We start from the raw sequence: 21,708 nt of genomic DNA, 5'->3' as shown, positions 1-21,708 counted from the left end.
ATACAAAAACCTCAATTAACTTTTAAAATTTAACTAAGGAATTGGTAGATTTAATATGATTTTGAAGAATATTAAACATAAGTGGTGCCTGATATAAATAATTTCTTTGACCAAAAGAAGTTTTAGTATGTACCGCCACAATGTTCAATGAAGAGCTTATTTCTAGTTGTTGTTCGTTGTTAAATTTACATTGCATAACAGTTGAAACATGATTGCCAGATGGCAATTTCTGCCAAACTATCAATCTAGTTTCTTAGGAGAATAAAATAAAAATTTTCAATTTGTGCACGGCGTGAATATTATATTTTACACCAGCCCCCTTACTTACAAACGTGGTGTAAATATTACGCGGCGCGTAAGGTCAGTTCAACTTGACTTATTATCGTAGTGTTTGTTTAAAACGGTCTTTAACCAGGCTAAAGGCCGGCTTTGTCACACCAATCGTAAGAATCGGAACACAATTTGCCACACCAACCGGCCTGTAAGAATCTAATTAGTAGAGACCGAATTATATGCATTTGCATATTTGCATATGCAAATGCATATTTAGACCCTTTTCAGCGGTAGTTGCATATTTTAGCAAATAATTTGAGATCTTGCATATTTACGCTTGATATCGTTCAGATGCCTCACATAGCGACACTATAGACGTCAGAAAGCAAGGCGCGCGGCCAGCGAAGCTGAGCGAAGAACTGATAACTGATCTTACTGATCGCTACGGCCGGCGGCCGGAGCGGGGGGAACCTCTCTCAGCTTCGCCTGCGCTCGCGCCTACTCGGCTTAATTCGGCTAATTGCCGAAAACAATTCATTCATTCGTATGAGGGGTGATTTGGTATATTTTTATGGTAATTCAGTGAATTGAGAATTTTGTTTTTGACTGGTCGCACGCGCTGTTCTTTAGAGTTTCGTCTAGTGTTTTGTTTGTTTGCACGAAGTTGTACATTGTGAAAGTGAACCATGCCCCCTGATAAAAAAGTGCCCATACGTGGATAGCTGAATATCCTGGAATATTTACATACGACGGAAAAGTTTTATACTGCCGAGTTTGCGAGAAAAACATTTCTAGCACAAAAAAGTTCCAAACAGACCAGCATGTCAAAACCAGTGTTCATATCGCAGGAGTGCAGAAGAAGGGCCCACGAAAACAAGTTTTTACAGTGGCAAGTAGCAGTAACAGTGAAGTAACCTCCAAAGGTAAACAACAAAATCACTTTAGCATGGATTTATGTGAAGCATTTCTTGCAAGCAATATCCCTCTTTACAAACTGACAAATCCTGCCGTGAAGGATTTTCTCAGAAAATATTGCATAAATCAAAATATACCGGATAAATCTACTTTACGTAAAAATTACATACCATCAATTTATCTACATGTGCTGGAAGAAATACGCAATGAACTTAAGGATAACATCATATGGATTTCAGCTGACGAAACCACCGACACTTGCGGCCGTTACATTGCAAATTTGATTGTTGGTGCATTAAAACTTGAACCTTCACCTTCCTATTTGGTGGCCTGCAGAGAACTTGAAAAGGCAAATCATTCTACGATTGCCAGATTTGTGAATGAGGGTATAAAAAAAATATTTCCTGAATCTTCTGCGGATGAAAATGTGTATGTGTTGCTCTCAGATGCTGCCCCCTATATAGGGTTGCCAGCTCCCGTTTTCTGAATTAAAGGATTTGATACGATTAAATAAAGGACATATGATGAAAATAAAGGACATCAATATTTTTTTAATAAAATGCTGTAATGGTATCAGTAGTTACATTTATTAATAAAAAAAACAATGTTAATCGAAGCCAAGTAAGTAGTACGACCTTAATTAGTCATTTTGCATTTAAAGTAATAAATAAAGTTAATACATGGTATTACTTTTGGCTTTTAATGTATCAATATTTAACTTATTTCTGTTTTGGTCCACCTATTCGTACACAAGGAAAAAATCCTTTCGGCTTGGGCATTAGAAACAGGGATGAAAAATACGTATTGTATTATTTTTAGCAGATTCTTATTTTCATCCGTAGATTTGAGAATCTGATTCCAAATTTCAAGAACATTTTCTTATCGTCTATAATTTTCGTCAGGAGAGGCTTTGATATACAGAACTCTTCATACAATGCATCAAGGTTAATATTAGGTATCTGTAGTTTTGATACCATGATACACAAATCCTGGAACTTAATTTCTTTCGTCAGTGTCAGCAGCTGCAAACAATGGATATTACTGTTTTCTGAGAAATCGAATCGCGATTCTATATATGTCAGTACATTTCGATACCACTCCAAAAATATAGTAGTGTATTTTTCAGCCTGAGAAGTAGACATTTTTCGAAGAATTTGCTGGACTGCCATTCCAAAAAAGGCATCTTCAATTCGATTTACTTGCGTACAGACGAAATAACACGCTCTCTAACGTCACGTGTCACCTCACCTAGCAGAGGAAATAGGAAATAGGCGCTGAGCAATATTTGCCCGACCGTGTTCTCCTCCCCCGCATTTCGACTCAGCCGCCCGCGCCGCGCCTCCGCCCGCCGCCTCACAGCACATCGCGCGAAATCACGCTGATTCATGTATTTTTTCCAAATTAAACGACAAAGTGTTGTCCTCTATTGAAGATTTTAAATTAGAGGACAAGATCAATTTAATAGAGGACGTCCTTTAAAATAAAGGACGTCTGGCAACCCTACCTCTATATGATCAAAGCAGGCAAAGCCCTCCAAGTATTTTATCCCAATTTGATTCATGTGACGTGTTTTGCTCACGTAATTCACAGACTCGCCGAAGAAGTGAGATCCACGTTTGCGAATGTAAATAACCTGATTTCATCAGCAAAGAAAGTGTTTCTTAAGGCGCCTGCTCGTATAAAGGCCTACAAAGAAAAACTGCCAAATATCCCTTTACCTCCTGAGCCAGTAATAACACGTTGGGGTACATGGATCGAAGCTGCGATGTTTTACCATGAACATTTTGAAGCCATCAAGGGTGTTATCAATGACTTCGATAGTGCAGAGGCTTTGGCAGTTTTCCAGTGCAAAGAATCGTTTGACGACGCCAGTATTAAAAAAAACCTAGCTATGATTACCACTCATTTCACCTACATACCTACAAGTATAAAAACGCTTGAAACTCATGGATTGGCGTTGAATGCATCTATTCAGGTTATGAAGGAAATTCGCCTTATGAATTCCTCGTTTCCAAAGCTATTCCCGAGTAAACTCAAAGAAAAATTTGAAAACATACTGAATAATAACCCAGGGTTTGAACCTTTGTGCCAATTTGATAACTTCATCAACGGGGCAGGTGAAATTTTGCCCGGAACAATAAGTTCAAAAATCGCACCCAAATTTAAATTCTGTCAAGCCACATCAGTAGACGTAGAACGTTCCTTTTCCGCTTACAAAAATATATTAAGCGATCGTAGACACAATTTGTCTACAGAACATTTAGAACAGTACTTAGTCATATACGTTTTTAAAGGTAAATTCTTAATTTTATTGTTAAATACATTTTATAATTGATATTTTCGAAAATATAATTGTTATCCCTAAGAACTAATAGCTTACTAAAATAAAAAAAAATATGTAAAAATACGACTTCCTGTATTATTTCATTTTGCATATTTTGACCCTTTTTATGGATTTTCGTGCATATTTTAGCTATTTTTATTGCATATTTGCATGCATATTTTGGGCTATTTTTGTTGCATATAATCCGGTCTCTACTAATTAGTATCCGATAATGACTAAAATAAATAAAATTATATAATTACGTGTATTCATGTAACGGGGAAAGAAGGGGTAATGAGTTAATTTTAAGTGTTTTATGTTTAGTTATATTACAATTTATTTCATGGAAAACAGCTTATTTATAAACAAGTTCTGCTGTGTAATTATTATAACGCGTGTCAACTGTTTCACCTTCTTCAAACTGTGGTAAAGGCACTTACTGACGACATATTTATTGTTAAATTGAGTTGCTGTGAACTATTATGATGGTGGGAATAGAAATATATTATTATTTAACGTAATTTTTGATAGTTCACTGGTATATCAGGGGACATATTGTTCCAGAGTTGATACCTGAACTCTCAAAGAGAGTGGTATTTATACCTTTATTTTATATTTTTTTCTTGTGTTTATGTCTAAATTGCTCATGTCGGTGTAGTCAAGATGTGGTAGTGGTATTAAATATAGGTACAATTCTATTTTTGAACACCTGGTGACTGAATAACAGAGGACATCTGAATGCCACCTTATCTGATAATATTATTCAACTGTCCCGAAATGCCTACCCATCATTTCCCCAGCCCGAAATCTGCCATTAACAAATAGATGGGGAATCCTTGTAATGGGTCCTCGCTCTGAACCAAATCTCATAAAAAAATCCTTTTCCTGCTTGTTGTCAAAGTACCGATCGTAAAATAAAATAGGGAAGGCACTGCGGGAAAAATTAGATTAGGAGAAAATTCGTTCACAAAGGAAGAATTTTTTTGGTATAACTCCTAGGGTAGGTACTATTCTCCGAAGGTTTTTTGCTACGCACCTTCACGTTATCGGAGGTTTGTCCACCCAGCGCAAATTGCTGAATAGCATCCGACACTACATCAAAAAGTATATTATTTTCTCTGCAATATATAGATCATTAGATGGTTTCGTCGTACTTTTTTGTGATTTGTGTGTTTTAAGGGTCTTGATTTCTCATCTTCGTGTGCTGATTTTCCCTTTTGCTGTGAATATAGGTTAATGTAGAAACATTTATTATTATTTCATGACAACCCGCATGGTTTTTTTTGCGATAAACTGCCAGTTAGTTGTACGTTTCCATCTGTGCTAATGGTGATAATTTATTGCCTTTGTATTTATTACTTGTTGTGTTATTGTGTATCTTATTGTGTCTTTTATTGTGTCATGTTATATGGTGCGTTATTCTTTAGAGTTATTATTAGTACGATGTAGTATCCAGAATAGATATAATGAGAATGGGCCACATCACAGTGAACCAAGTTGTGTGAACACTATGCTTTTGGTATTTGCAAGTATTGGTGCAGATATACACACTGATAGTGTTACAAAAAACGTCAGTCGATAAGGACAGTATTTCGATACATTTCTGATAAACAACCGTTTGTCTTGCGTATGAATACTGTTTAGCGAAAAAGGAATTAAAAATGAATAGGTGGATACACGGTGTTTGAATTTGATCATTCGAAAACGTCTATTCAACTAGAAATTCATTTTTATTTACGTAATGAATGATTCCCAATATCCTATCGAGCTGAAACTCGGCAGATAAACTCGTCGATGATAATGCATTCTATCATTTTTTGGTTTAAATGACATATATACACGCGGATATATACGCATTTTTCTGAAAGCAATCAAAGTAAATATCAATGTGAATTAAATGCCGGTCATACCCGATCGGCATTTGGCGAGGTTGATAGAGTTTTAGTTCCTAGGTGGGGAGGACCAGTCAAACTATTTTAAAATTTTAGAATAGACGTATTATAGTTTTAAAAAACCCATTTTTGTTTTTACGGGTTGATTATTTATTATATTAAAAACGATAAGTGTATGTTAATGGGTCAACTATTATAATAATTGTGTAACATGTACACAGTGTCCGGAAACTAGTGGTACAAGCAGTAAACTGGTGAATTTACATATTAACTTAGTGAGAAACCCTAAAACAGAACATTTAGTTTTTTTTTGGAGGTTTTTTAACTATTATAAACAGCTGAAAGTAACCCCCGTAGTTATGATTTTTTTTCAAATTTTAGGTAAAAATTCGGACTCCAACTTCGGTCCCGATTTATTCGAAAACGAAAACTAAAATTAAAAAAATCATGTCACTAAACCGACTCCAAATGTAATATATTTATGTCTGCAATACTGAATAAATTAAAAGAAATGCTCGATTACAGTTCGTCCTCGACCTTAGTTCGCCAAAATCTCTCGAGGGCGCTAGCGCCAACACTACCCGGCCTTATCCAAAACCACCTCTACCCAGGCCAGGACACTGAATCCTTCTACATAATCATGTTATGAGCCATTCTACCATTATGACTTCTTCCTTAAAACATTTTGAATAGTTTTACTAATGGTTCCGCCAAAAATAGACCTCGCGTTCAAAAAAGTATGTTTCTAATTTTATCATATATAATAAATGAAAACCTCACACTGAAGGCAGAAAATTTGCTTACGCAGATGCCATCGCGGTCCTTAAAGTCGCAAAACCCTTAAAGCAGCAGAAGATATTCTCAATTCTGACCTAAAGGCCATGGAAGAATATTTCCTCAATTGGCCACTAAAGCTAAATGGGTCGAAAACAGTTGCGAGAGCTTTCCATCTTAGAAATCCACAAGCGAATGCCAAACTCTGTGTTCAGTTTGATGGAAAAAATATTTACCATGACCCCCATCCCCGCTATCTTGGAGTTACTTTGGACAGGAGCTTGAACTACCGGCAACACATGAAAACAGTGGGTAAAAAAAACTAGGACAAGGCTTAACTTAGTTAATAAGCTAGCTGGAACTAGCTGGGGATGTGACGCCAACACGCTCAGAACAGCATCCATTGCCCTGGTTTTCATCCATCAGCGGGACTTTAAAATCTACTTCTCTCCCTTGGCTCCTCGTACTTGCAAACATAACCCCGCCATACATCAGGCGAGAAATTGGAACAATGGGGGAATACAAGAAGGCGCTGCAAAAAAAGCGCAATACCTTTGCACGCAGATGTCGTCTCCCACCCGACATGCCGCTTGAAGTCCCGAAAGCCCTTCTGGGCGGAAGGAGAGAGGCTCCTTCGATTACCTCTCACCCTAGAAGATAGGTGGATACTTGAGTGGCAAACGGCCAACGTGGGAAATGCCCATATCATACAGTACCCCACCAAGATACAGCCTGGGTTCTCATTGCCTCGCAAAACCTGGTCCGCCATCAATAGGTTAAAGTGCTCTCATAGCCGCTGTGTCCACATGATGCACAGATGGGGCCTTAAAAAGTCGTCCGCTCTTACCCCCCACCACACGAAAGAAAAAGAAGAATGAAAACAATGTTTTCATTCTTCTTTTTCTTTCGTGTGGTGGGGGGTAAGAGCGGACGACTTTTTAAGGCCCCATCTGTGCATCATGTGGACACAGCGGCTATGAGAGCACTTTAACCTATTGATGGCGGACCAGGTTCCTTAAGATTTGTAAATAGGTAGTTCAATATAAAACATATTTTCTGTAACTTTTTTTATATAATTTGTCCAAAGAAAATCACTATCCCAAAGGTAATTCTTTTTTCATACTTCCTTCAGGCAGATACTCGTAGATAGGTACCATACTAATGAAAAAATACGATAATTTCACAAAAAAAATATACTGAACCATTAAATTGGCCATCATCTACAAAAGAAAATGGAACGCACAAACGCACATAGACTGACTTATGAAATAATTCCATGAGAGGAACATACAGAAATAAAAGGCGGTCCTGATTCAGTGTCCTGACCTAGGTTAAGGGGGTTTTGTCACTACCCGGCCTTATCTCCGCCCGGGTATATATTGCGGGTCGCTAAACCTCTTTTTGATCTGAAACCTAAACAATTTCCTGGTCCGGGCGAGACCCATCGAATCAGCACCGTAATGGTGTTTTATCGCTGGCAAATAGCTTACGGAACCAAATTGCTCGGCGGTTTTAGCGGGTCCCTTCTTTTCGTGCCAAAGCCAATATTTAAATGGTGTAAATAGGTGACAGCATCGTTCCTCTAAGCTCTAAGGCCTTAAGGTAACGACTTACTGAGGGTAAAATTCGTGGCGCTGGGTTCGAATTTGCAAGTACTTGTTGGTTTCATCATGTTTATATTATTTTTTTTTAGTCATTTATTTGAGAAAGAACCGTCTTCACCCTCCCACGGGTATTTCCAGGATGGTTAATATGAACATATGTGCTACCTTTTTAAAGATGCCCTCAGTAGGGTAAAATCCGTTTAATACAATTAAGTAAAAAGAACAAACGTATGAAGAATGGTATCGTAATATTCCATTGTGGTTCGAACACTACAGAACTAACTAACAAGGCTATACAGAGAGAATCTATCACCACACAACTACGTTTCGGCACACACTCCTTGCTTCATTTACTTCTTCACATAGTCTTCTATTATTCTCTTATTAGACTCTTGACATGACCAGATTCAAGTATTTGATTGTGTTATGTCTTTCTCGGGCGTCCCCAATTTCTTCAACCAAGATATTCTTTCTGCCTCACAAAATTGTAGCGGCATATTCACACTGATCCCAGGTAGTGAAACTGTCTCATATTATCCCCTTTAAATATATCACAAATCTACATTGTGAAGTAAGTAGATACTTCTTAATCATTCTCCTCTGGTCGCTTGGTAAATAATCAATAGATAATGTAGACGTTACTCTTACCAATGCACTGTTTTTGACAACTTAATCCGTTTCTACAGAGTGATCAGCTGCAACGTATCTATGTATATATTAAGACTGTAATAATTATAACTGAGTCTTGTAAAGTCCAATTTAATAAACTTCAAGATTATGGGAGCACTTTTCAAGCTGTCGGTGCGTAAGAACTTTCTACGTGGATCGTAATATAAATGTCCGGTATATTTTCTCCTACATCATAAAACTTATCTGTTTTCTTTGATATATTATTTGTCGGAATCGTTGAATTTTACGTAATTCAAAGCTTGTTTTTATTTTGGTTTACTTTTCTGTCTTTTTCACTAAAAGTTCTCATATGGAACACGTAACACACGTAATTTTTAGGTCAGTGCTACTTTTTTCAACTCGAAATACTGTTTTAATCTTTAGCAATGTTTTTTTGACGTTTCCATTGACTACAACAAGAATCACATTCCTAAAAACTTATCTCTTTAAACGGCTGAAATAAGAACTTACCAACACAGCTATCTATGCGCAAAATCTACAGTTGCGATGACTGCAGTTCGACTTACTTAAATTTGTAGTCAGATACCAAAAAATTGACGTTTTAAAAAAAAAATAAGTGTGTCGCCTCCAAAGATAAGTGTGTTATTTTTTTGTTAGTTATTTTTTATTTGTAATGTCAAACAAGTCAAATTTGAATGCTCTTCTCTCATTGTTGATTTTTACTTAATATTGACACAAAAGCAACCCTTTAATGTGTTGGATGTAAAAATTTAATTTTTCTTATCTCCTTCCCCTCGCTATACTTCAGCCTCACCCCATTTGAAGATTCCATAGCCCCACTGGTTCCCGGAATGGCGGTTGGGTCTTTTGAACGTTTTTTTTAAATCATGAAAACCGTCGCTAATAGTAAAAACAAAAAAATTGAAGAATACGTTACTGTACTGAATTTATGTAATCTTACCTTACGTAATCCCCTCCACTAAATATTTTGAAAGTTGCAGTAGGTAAGCTGATAATGTAAATCTCTTTATTATTCATCATTTACCGTCGATAAGTTTGCCATATCGAAACTTTGAGTCGGCGCTGTAAAAAGATATGCCCCATTTTGAATTCAAAGAAAACAAATAAGAGTCCCGACGTTGTTTTTCCTACTCGCCTAGAAGTTGTGGATCAGACTTTATTTTGTGGCGCCATTTGAGTTTTACTGTCCGGCGAAAGAAGCCATTTGCATGTTTTTACAAAGGGATCGAAGTCGTAATAATAATTTTTGGATGATTTAAATGATGACGACGTTGTGAAGTCATTGGATTTACATAAATGAATGTATCTATGTTTGTTTCACTATCTCAGCATTAGATTGAGATAGGGGGTTGATTTAAAGACAATTTGCAGTAGTTTTTTATACCACAAAATATGGAATAAACATTAAAATTAATGGACTTGCCTTAACATGAAATCTGGTTATCACCTCGAAGAGTTGGAAACAAACCACGTGACCATATTTTTGGCACCAGAAAGGTTAGGGTATGTTTTGAATAAACTATGACATCAGTCGTATATTGATCATCGAAGAGCGCACATTAAAATAACCAGACGCTCTCCATTGACAAGTCACTGAAAGTGGGACGGTTAAGCCGCCTCCTGCGCACCGCGCATTTTGGTTTGATTGCCTTTCCCTGGTTGGTTCGTCTATTAATTTGAATGTCTATTGTAGCCCAGTCAATGAAGGTTTTGTGTCGGAACTAATTCCCCGGAAGCTGAATTTTTCACAGATGTTAGAAGACCTTTAAACATGTATTTTTACAAAAGTCCCCGACTTTCCCCCTTGTGCTTCCTTCCCCACCCCCTCTTGAATATATTTTTCAAAGCCTTTCGGAATACGCTAATATCTCCTTAATGGTTGTATCAAATCAGATTATTTATTTTTTGTTTAGTTTTTAATTAGTTGTTCTATAAAATTGTGTTCTTTCATTTTTGCGAGAAAAGCTATACAATCTCTACAATTTATTAGTAAAGGAAAAATATCAGTTTTTAAAATAGTATTTCAGAATATATTTGCACATAACTTTTTTCTGAGCCAGTTAACGAAAAAAAATAAATCAACAAAACTTGTAGACAATATTTTTAGCTATAAAATAATGTATATAATGATGGGTTTCAATTTATAATAAGGCACGTAGGCTGAATAAGGAGCACGGCGCGCGGCAGCGGCTCGAACGCGCAGCGGTTCGCGGCGCAGCGAGAAATTACAAAAACCTAAGGAAAGTAATGATTAATTCATGTGTTTGCTTTATTTTTATAACAAATTCATCTAACGTTGAAGAATTTTATTGTTATTTACCAGTTTTAGTTCGGAGGGGGGGGGGGGGAATATAAATATTTTCCCCTACCCAATGAAGCGCTTTCATTATCCACCAACCGCCGTGCCCCGGTCTGGATAAACAGTCGTATTATGTTGTATGATTGTAACTTATTATTTAATAAAGTTATGTGAAAGAAGCCAAAAATACCTAAGACAGCGTGGGATTACCCTTTCATCACATTAAAATATTGCAGACTTATGTTATGGCGAAGTTCTAAAAAATCTTTTGTAGAAATTCTCACTTGTTTTATTATGTGCACTTATCAACAATAAAATACCGAAACAACAAATCACTTAAAATAGTGCATAGATCTAAAATGGTTTACTTTCAAACAAGCTTCTTAAAATATTATAATGACAAAACGGTTTGTAAATTATATACTTATCAATATTATCTATGACAAAATTAGGCAAATATTCAAATAATTTTCTAGTCAAGGGAGTCTTCCATTTCTTCGTCATACTGGGGTGTGTTCAGACATGATAATCCGTTACATTTGTCGCACATGGCAGAGTAGGTAAATCCAGATTTTCTGCAGCCACAGTAATTTCCACATCCAGACTTGCAGGAACAGGACACCAAAGAAAGAAGGTCATCAGGAGCAAATGGTTTCATAAATTTCTTCTTTCCACCATTTTCATTTACATTTTCATACCTCCATCCCCAGTTTATAGGGTTTAGTTTGTTTCCTAACCAAAACTGTACTTGCATATAAACTCTCAACAAATTTTGATGACACTATTCTGAAGTCGGTGGTAGTTTTGCCAAGTCAAATTTAGATTTAAAAGCTGATTTTGTCGTTAGTCTGGTAAACTTATAGTATCGAGCTTCGTTTAAATTAGAGAAGCTACCAAGACCATACATGGCGAGAGCGAATTTTTCTCCATTTTGCAACAAGTTCTCTTCAGTTGCATCTTTTTTCCATAAATGCCTCAGCTGCGCGTTTTGCTTCGGGATTGTTTTTCATCATGTCAATAGCTTTTAGCTTTCCTAACCCATATAAAGGTGAGGTCGTATCACAGCCAGTAATAGTGCGTAAATAGCATGTGATTTAGAATATATTTATGTATCATTAAAGGTTTCTTTATGATGTAGAATGTTCTTGAAGGGGCCTTTCCACCAATATCTTTACAGAAAAAAATAGATTTTCCTTCAGGAGCAAGACTTAAAAATAATACCAAAAGATCACTATCCGTGCCAACAACAATCACTTTTGAGAAGATGTTGAGTTTTTCGATGCCGGTTAGTACAGTGTCAATATCGGCATCACCTGCGGCCGTGACTGTTTTCAAAACAGATTCACTAAATTCAAGACACAGTACTTCAATCATTATTTTTGTTGTTATTAGATAAGAAAGCTTCCTTCTTAGTCAAACAACGTGTAGTGAATTTTAATCCAATATCGCACGATGAGTTGTTAGCCGACCTTCGTCTTTGCTCTTCATATTTTACAGTTGGTTCTTCAGGGTATCCATCGAAAACGACAATAGAATATTTGCCAAATATAGTATGGACGAAACGTGAGTATGATTTAATGATGTCTCCGTAAGAAGTTTCAGTTTCCCAAACAACAGAGTGTAGGAGGTATCCCCCATCGATGACTATTGCAGCATTTTCCAAATTAACTTCGTCATGAATACTTTCGCTAAATACTTTCGCCATACATGATTTTGTTCCTTTACGAAGGAAGACTTCATCAAAAATAGACGGGGGTCTTGAAGCCAATTCATATCCTAAGTAGGTCTAAAGCTTGCTAGGACTATCACTAATGCACAGTATTCTGTTAAATAACAGCTGGGGGTTTACTGCAACTTGTCTCGTCCTAACACTTGCGGATTTGAATCTTGCTAGGTAGTCACCATGTCTTTCCTTTTCAGTCTTATATATCCAAAATTACATCCTTTCATTTTTTGAACAGCTGCCAGGCCCACCTCATAAGCATTATCACAATTGACACTATTATCTGAAACAAACCCTAAAGATAAAGACATCAACTCCCCTGAGAGCTTGGCGAACGGGCTGTGCTGTCTTAGCCATGATGTATATTTTCCTATATCTAGCTCACCCCTTTTCTTCCGTGATTCGCGCAGCTCTACATGCTGTTCACTAAAATCAAATTCTATACCTATGAATTCTTAAATGCTCTGTTGCACTTTCACGCAGTAAGTGATTCCAAGTTTCCACTTTGAACCGCCAACTGACTTCATTGGTCGCATGAGACACTGCTCGATGATGATGTCCGTCCACGTACCGGACCAATATCTGTCGCTTCTTCTTATTATAAAGTACCCATTTTTAGTGAATAGTTTATATTATTCTTTGGTTATTCTTGATTCGAGTTGCAACATACTTTGAACGTACATATGTGCTGATTTTGCGTATGGTAAATGTCCTGCCGAGTTGAAAAATGGAAGCATATCAACAATAGTATTTAGGTGCATTTTCCGATTCCCGGACTTCTCTGCAAATATAAATCTAAGCATGAGGTCGATGCAATGTAGAAGGTAAAGCCACAACTTGGCAGTCCTACTCGATGATTCCTTAATCCTGTCTTCACTTGCTTCAGTATATGGAATCGTCTCTTTTAGATTGTCATCATTATTAAACTCCTCCATATCTTTTTTCCGCGTAACTAAATCTTGATACATATTTCTATTTGTCTTAATTTACCATCAATATCTTGCTATTCTTCTCTCATTACGTGGAAAAGAGACGCTGCTGTTTAAGTGTAGGCTCTGTTTGCCCGAGAATATTCATGACCCTGGAGCATGTACCCACATGCTCCAGGGACTTGTGAGGACGCGTAAACTGATTCTCAAAAATTTCCCACATACTTTTATTTAAATAATAAGTTACAAACAATCATACAACATAATATGACTGTTTAGCCAGACCAGGGCACGGCGGTTGGTGGATAATGAAAGCGCTTCATTGGGTAGGGGAAAATATTTATATTCCCCCCCCCCCCCCCTCCGAACTAAAACTGGTAAATAACAATAAAACTCTTCAACGTTAGATGAATTTGTTATAAAAATAAAGCAAACACATGAATTAATCATTACTTTACTTAGGTTTTTGTAATTTCTCGCTGCGCCGCGAACCGCTGCGCGTTCGAGCCGCTGCCGCGCGCCATGCTCCTTATTCAGCCTACGTGCCTTATTATAAATTGAAACCCATCATTATATACATTATTTTATAGCTAAAAATATTGTCTACAAGTTTTGTTGATTTATTTTTTTTCGTTAACAGGCTCAGAAAAAAGTTATATGCAAATATATTCTGAAATACTATTTTAAAAACTGATATTTTTCCTTTACTAATAAATTGTAGAGATTGTATAGCTTTTCTCGCAAAAATGAAAGAACACAATTTTATAGAACAACTAATTAAAAACTAAACAAAAAATAAATAATCTGATTTGATACAACCATTAAGGAGATATTAGCGTATTCCGAAAGGCTTTGAAAAATATATTCAAGAGGGGGTGGGGAAGGAAGCACAAGGGGGAAAGTCGGGGACTTTTGTAAAAATACATGTTTAAAGGTCTTCTAACGTCTGTGAGAAATTCAGCTTCCGGGGAATTAGTTCCGACATTGGGTCTTTTTTTCCCTTCATTGACTGGGCTATTGGTATTCATCACGTACCCCGAGCAAGACCGGGTACACTTCAGCTCGTCCTTAATCATTTTCTGAAAAATGTATGAATTTCAACACAACGTTATAGATATAACTCATAATAAATTATTTTAATTGCATACTTTTTCTGTTAAATGGATTGTCGCCAACATCGTTCACCCATACTACTGCAAGTCGTATCTACGCACAGCGGCGCCCATCTTTATCTACCTACACACCAAACGTACAACTTTCATTGGCTCCGTCGCTTACTTAGTTCGTGCATTTTGGTCATAGTACGGCCACAGTCAACACGCCTCCATGTCAATAACCCTTATTACCAAAGATATTAGAAGAACGAGATGTGCTACGCGCAGTTCGTACTGAGTGGAATTGTTTTGCCGAGTGTCGCCGGTTTTGTTCACCAATACTACTGCACACCTTCGCTTGCGCTAAGGTATCCGCACTAATACATAGAACAGATTTCTATGCGTACACGTCCCGATACCGTTCAAAGTACCCTAATTAGGTAGTACTCCGGCTTCGGTCCGGCGGCCAACATAGCATATCTCGTTCTTCTAATATCTTTGCTTATTACTATTTTATATGGCTTCATTGAAAACATGCGTTGGGACTATGCATGCAAAAGAACCACGTTAAATTTAATTGATAAATAATCAAATATGAATATAATAATAATACAATGTATTCAACCACAATTATTGTAGATTTTAAATCTACAACCGGCAAAAATACAATTAAATTTAGTTCTAAATTATTAGAATCTTCCCTATCTTATAATAATGTATCACTGATGATATCTTGATTTAATGAGTACCAGGTTCAGACTCCTAACCTAAAATACGAACAAGATAATATCGTAATATCATCAACGAATAAATAATACAACCCAGCTACGACACCCCGGAGTGAATCTATTTTTTATAAAATTCAATTGAAAATTGAATTTTGCTCACATCTGTAACATAATACGTACAGTGTTGTGCGAATTAATGGAAACAAACTTTATTTAGACTCGCTGATAATTGACTGGTAATTCACCTGATCTGAGCTCTATAAAACATGTGTGGGCAATGTGTAAAGATGCGATACGCGTATTGGAATTCACGACCAGGAGAAAGATGATAGAAGCAGTAATTCAGATCTGGTTTCGGGATGATATAATGTCATGGAAAACTGCCAAAAGCTTAAATTCCACGTCGAGCTTAAGTCCACGTTTAAGCTGTCGTTAAAGTCAAAAGAGGCTATTTATATATTATCGTATTAATAAATAAAATTATATTGCATGATTAAATATCACCTGTAACTGAATATAACATTAAATAAATTGATTTTTATAACTACATTAAGTGTTAGTGATTTATTTTTGGGGTATTATACCGTGTTGCGCTACCTACTTCTTTAACCAAAGTTTAGGACAGCATCACAGTGTCCAACATCAGGGCAGATGTGTGTCCATGTATCCAGTGTCCATCGTCAGTCCTGCGGAATGATTTTTATAAGAAAATAAATGATGTTTCTATTAATTCGCACAATACTGTAATATATTTTTTGTATACATTTTCTACGTCAGCACAAAATAAGCAACATGTTGTGTATGAAATGTTACCCAACTCAATCACTTGTCTAACCTTCTATTCCTCCGTTTTCATTTAATTAATTTTAAACAAACAAAAAATTGTGAAGCCTACTTCTAGTAATATAATTTTTTGATTATAGCATATTTTTGAAACTAAAATAAGAAGAATACGATGTAAATCTCACACTTTTAATTGGTTACTTGTTAATATTTTTAAATCTTTTGAACCACTTGAGCATGGTATTTTCACTATTTTTTAATGTTCTGAACCACTTGAACATGGTGTTTTCACTGTTTTTTAATGTTCTGAACCACTTGAACATGGTGTTTTCACTGTTTTTTAATGTTCTGAACCACTTGAACATGGTGTTTTCACTGTTTTTTAATGTTCTGAACCACTTGAACATGGTGTTTTCACTGTTTTTTTAATGTTCTGAACCACTTGAACATGGTATTTTCACTGTTTTTTAATGATTTGAACCACTTGAACATGGATTTTCAGATTCATGGTTTTTTTCGAAATAAATTGCGTTTAGGAAGGTATTTTAATTTTATTTTTAGGTTGACAAATAAATTTTCTGCAACGATTTAAAATGTGCCGTTTTCGATATGCCGCCAAAATCTTCAATCATGAATTCGGCTACGTTGACGTCATGCCGGGCGATGTTGGTGACAGTCGTTTTACCAGACATTGACGTTTTCTATGCCCTTATGACGTTGTTGGCTACAAAGTTTGAACCGATTTGGAATGTACGGTTTTAGATCGTTTTTTGAAATCAATATTTATGAGTGAAAATAAAAAAAAATACATATTTTTAGGACGATAATCATAATCAGAAAAATAATTTTCAAAACTTCCACGCTTTTTTAACGGTATTTATAGTTTGTTAAAAACCCCATTTTGGCAATTGGATGTATTGATTTTGTGCAAGACCGGTGTAAATTAAACAAAATTAAGAAAAGAAGTTTAGATAGATTGATCACTTTGTTGGAATGTAACTGAACATTTCGATTTGATTTTTTTTTATTTATTTATGTCGGTACCAACTTACCAAAACTTGTTATCTTTAATTGATTTTCAGTGGTTAAAAGTTTCTCGTAATTTTAACTTTTAATATATGTGTAGAAGCATTGACCGAGGTTTGATATTAAGACCAAGTTGTTTGACAAAGTCACGAATGGGAATTCAGCGCCTTTTTGCTCCTTTAATATATTTTTAACCTCCGATTCTACGCTTTCTGTCGAATTGTTATAAGCTGATAAGCTTAACAAAATGATAGTTATCCTCTTCTGCTGATCACAATTTATCCAAAAGATGAATTGAACAATGAAATGAACATTATTTTCATCAAATTACAATTCATCAAATTTCAAAGTTAATATTCAAGTTCTATGAAAGTCCCATTCAAGTTCTGGTACTATCCAAGTACTTTGAATCAACCGGGCCAAGATTAAATAATAACAGAACTTAATTAGAAGTTCCACAGATCTGGAATTTGATGCTTTTTTAAACTTCTGTAAAACAACCCGTCTTTAAAATCGGCATTGAATGGACATCTTCCAACAGTCTAATAAAGAAATTGGCGCTGAGTGGCCATTTAATGACAATGTTACATTTGAATCTCTGCGTAACAATCCGTTCTTAATTATTCTTGTATTGTTTTTTTGCTGCTCTACTTTACATTTATCAATAATATTTGTTTTCTTTGTTACAGGTAAAAACCAAATAAATCACCCCCTAGAGCAGACTTAGCAAAAACATGGTAAGATAATGTCTACATACATTTTATCTTTTGGCACATCGTTTTTGAAAAATAGGATTTAATCCGGTTAGTAGCCGAGCGGAAAACGGCGTTGGGTTCCCACTCAGGCCTTCTGGGTTCAATCCTCTACTAGCTAAGTCGTCCATACAATTATGTTAGTATTGTTAGATTAATCGTAACCCGGGAATGTTTGTTTCTCTTTTAAAAACATCGAAGTAAAATGCGAGATTCTCAAACTTTGTGTTCATCAGGAGTACCTAAGCATTGATTTTCCAAAAGTGGAAAGATTTCACCAAATTTTGTTTTAGTAAATTTGAATGTCATTGAGCCTTCTATTTATTTTTATAGTTTATTTTCAATTTCAAAAATTTTGGTGCTCTTTGGTCTTTATTGAAATGTGATACTGCCTGGCCCTAAATACGATGTAATGTATAATTATGTAGGTACTTACGTCCATGGAAGCGTAACAAAATGAAAAGGGCCGTTGTCTGTTATTCACATTAAAGGTAATGACACGCCAGGACAATTACGTAGTAGGAAATTCGTTTAATCATCAGTTAATGATTATTCAATTTAGAAAATTGCGAGAAAGAACATTTTTAATTATTTTTTATTAACATAATTTTTTATTTCGTTTCAAAAACACCTAGAATTTTTTTGATATGTTGATTTCTATATATTTATTAATTTATTATTTTATTACCACTATTTAAACTCCAAAGTTTTTCACACTTAAAATATCTCGATATTATATAAAAATTAACGTTATAATACCTAGTATAGAATATTGCACAAAAATGCGGCGTTTAATATAAAAATTTTACAATTGTACAGCCTCTAACTAGAAACCTTTATGCAATGACTACCTACCTTTTTACACGGCCCTTACGCCTTGTCGAGTATTTCTATATTGTTATACATTGAACATTTGTTAATTCTTTGATTTCATCAATAAAGATGAATCGTCACTTCATAAAATCCTGATCATAGCGCTACAAGCCCATGGCAATACAACAGAAACTTCCTTCAGTATGATCAAGACCTTTTATTTGTTTTGTAAAGATTTCATGTAAATATTTTTCGTATAATTTCCCAAGACTAAAATCAAATCAGCGAACAGAATAACTTGTCTCCGAATCGCTACACTGTAATCCCACTCCAAACATGTTACAAAGCTATCCCTAAGATTTGTTCGGAATTCTATACGGTTACAATAAGTATTCTGATTGCTTTTCTAAAGGAAATTGATTTCGATAAAGAATATTTCGCGAATCGTTTATTCAATTTCCACTTCTCCAGTTCTTTCAAGTGGTGAAAATGACAATAGTGAATTTATTTTAATTTGTTCAACTTCTTTAAAAAAAGTTTAACTAAGTCAAATTTAATAATGTTATATTTTAATTAAATTCCACAAGTACTAACTAGCATGACAGCTCTTTATCAAACTGTTTGTTGCAGTTAAATCTTCAGTCTTTACTGTATATGTGTTTATTTAAAAATGTGTATTTCATCTTGAAGGTATAAGTAATAACAACTATGCACTCTGACGGTTTAGCAAAATCCAAACGACTGAGCGAATTACGTCTTTAAAGTACCTTAACTTTGTTAAACGTGCATTTTTTGACATATTATGTAATTGCGGGGATGCGGTACAAGAACACTTATAAATAATAGTTAATTATTGAAGGTGGTCAAGAAAATAGTGGTAAGGGCAAAGAAGGTGGTGAAAATAATGTTTGGAATTCTTCTTCTGGAGTTTGGAGTTAAAATTGAAATCTTATAAGATATCAATTTCGCACGAAGCTAGTATTTTATTTGAAAGGGTTTTTGGTAGCAACAAAACTACTTATCAAATCTTGCGTACTGTCACGTCTCGATTACTGCAACGGCATTTACGCCAGCCTCCCAAAATGTCAAATTTGACAAACTTCAATCAGTGTTTAATGCAGCATCACGGCTCATAACCGGGGTTTCTAAATATTCGCACATTTCAGAACACCTTCTAACCTTCACTGGCTCAAATGCCCTGAAAGAATCCAGTACAAATTGTGCTGGATGTTGTTTAAATCCATCAATGAAATGGCCCCACCCTGCATCTCTGAACTATGCGTCCCGGAAAACACTGGTCTGAGTCAGTCAACTCTTAGATCAGCAACATAATCAGCTGTAGGTAGACTGATGAAACCTAAGCGCAAGCCAAATACTAAGTTTGCTGATCGCGCTTTCGGAGCATCTGGGCCGAAGGCTTGGAATAAACTCCCTCCGGAACTAAGATCCATAACAAGTCCAACAGAATTCGGGTCTAAACTAAAAACATACCTTATTAGCTGTTATACCCTTAAATTAAATATACCATTTCTGAGAAAAAGTCCAATTATATCCAATTTTCCAATAATGTCCTAAATCCTTTATCTAAATTTCGCTAATAAACAATTAGTTAATGTTAATTAAGTATTAATCTAAAGTGACCTACCAGGTAAATATTGTACTGTATATTATCTCCATATATAGTTAGTAATAACGTAGATCATTGTAGAAGGGTATTATATAACTGTACAGCACCCTTGAGGTGATATTGCACAAAAAAGGCGCCATACAAATCATCCAAATATTATATTTTATTGAAATAAATGTATTTAATGAGGATTCTTTAGATACTCGTTAGTACCATCCTAAAGAGAATCTCACCTATCTTTATTATCTGCTGTTCCCCCTGTGTTAACACTCACAAGTTAGGTAATGGCTTTGAAAGTTTTTAATCACAGCTTAAACGTTTACGAAACGAAACGTTAGCAATATTTCATCTCCGTTCAAAAAAACCATTTGGTGGAGGTTATACTTTTACACTAGGAGAAGTTGGAACGTTTATTTTCCCCGAAAATTGATTATCATTCTATTTTTAACCGCGAACTTTTGTGAATAATAATCAGAATTGTGAAGTATTTTTCATATCCATTATACTTGAACTTTTGTAAGTGGATGGTAGAAATTCACAAACGAGTTCTTAATTTCATGTCGGTTTTCAGAATGCCTTTTCATTATCAAAAACAAATGATATTAATCAGCCACTTTTCAAGTAGGGCGTGATTTTGGTTTGGTATCTAAGTATGAAATATGTATTTATTGAAATTGCTTGTGCAGCTTAATTAAGTACCATTATCATTATAACTGTATGATATTATATCAATAACACGAGTAAACAGTTAATTTCGGAGCATTTGAAGTGCTTTATCATTTGATGTACTCAGCTAATCTCTCGTGGCGCCAATTTACAATGAATTTCACACTGTTTATGCGACTTGCCTTAATTACAGCCTTCTTATATATATATATATATAATTCGTAATGCTGTTCATATGTGTATCAAATTTATGTGTGGCCTAATCATGATGAACCTATCGAATTGGGCAGGTTTTATTAAAAATACATCCATTTCGTTTTTATTTTCTTAAATTTTCGTAATCTTTGAAGTGGAAATTAACCCACTTCCCAACATCGGATCGAATTAACCAATTAGGATTTGGCTTAGGTGTTACCTCCGGTCCCTTGGGAGGAAGATTCAATCCCCAGTCAAAACAAAAATACTTGTACTTGTTACGGTAAAAACATTTTGTTTTTTACGGGTAATTATTTCTCTAAAACTTATCTCGTTTTGTAGGTTATAGCTATAAGGGTGTGGTGTTCATAAATAATTACTATTTATTAACAAACGAAAAAAACAAAATAATTATGTAGGTACGTTGTTTTATTTGTCCACTCCGGTCCAAAAATTTCTGATAAATATTTTAGTATAGTGTATGTTTATAGCGTAATCTGTCAGCCCCATTAAGTGACACTATTTTAAATATTAAATTTATGAAGGCATTTCAACAGTATTGACAGGCGCAAACGCAATTGATTAAAAACCTGAATTTGACGGGTTGCAGCGTGTGCATGATATAATATTATTGACACGTC

The 21,708-nt window shown here is 35.3% G+C and overlaps 1 protein-coding gene across 3 annotated transcripts in view; it reads left to right on the top strand.

The window, feature by feature from the left end:
* The window catches only part of Mgat4a (alpha-1,3-mannosyl-glycoprotein 4-beta-N-acetylglucosaminyltransferase a), a 380,732-nt gene that overhangs the window by 261,810 nt on the left and 97,214 nt on the right, over positions 1 to 21,708 (top strand). The window contains exon 1 of one of the 3 annotated variants that reach the window (XM_089646107.1): positions 17,703 to 17,751. The exons of the other annotated variants lie outside the window; for them this stretch is intronic. The gene's annotated coding sequence lies outside the window, so the exon portion shown is untranslated. Of the gene's footprint in view, positions 1 to 17,702; positions 17,752 to 21,708 lie in introns of those variants that run through there. 3 annotated transcript variants of the gene reach the window in all.

This window comes from Hesperophylax consimilis, chromosome 23, assembly GCF_061612785.1.
Source record: "Hesperophylax consimilis isolate HC1 chromosome 23, BYU_Hcon_1.0, whole genome shotgun sequence".
In the NCBI taxonomy this organism is placed as follows: Eukaryota; Metazoa; Arthropoda; class Insecta; order Trichoptera; family Limnephilidae; genus Hesperophylax; species Hesperophylax consimilis.
This window is presented reverse-complemented; position numbering and strand designations above follow the sequence as displayed.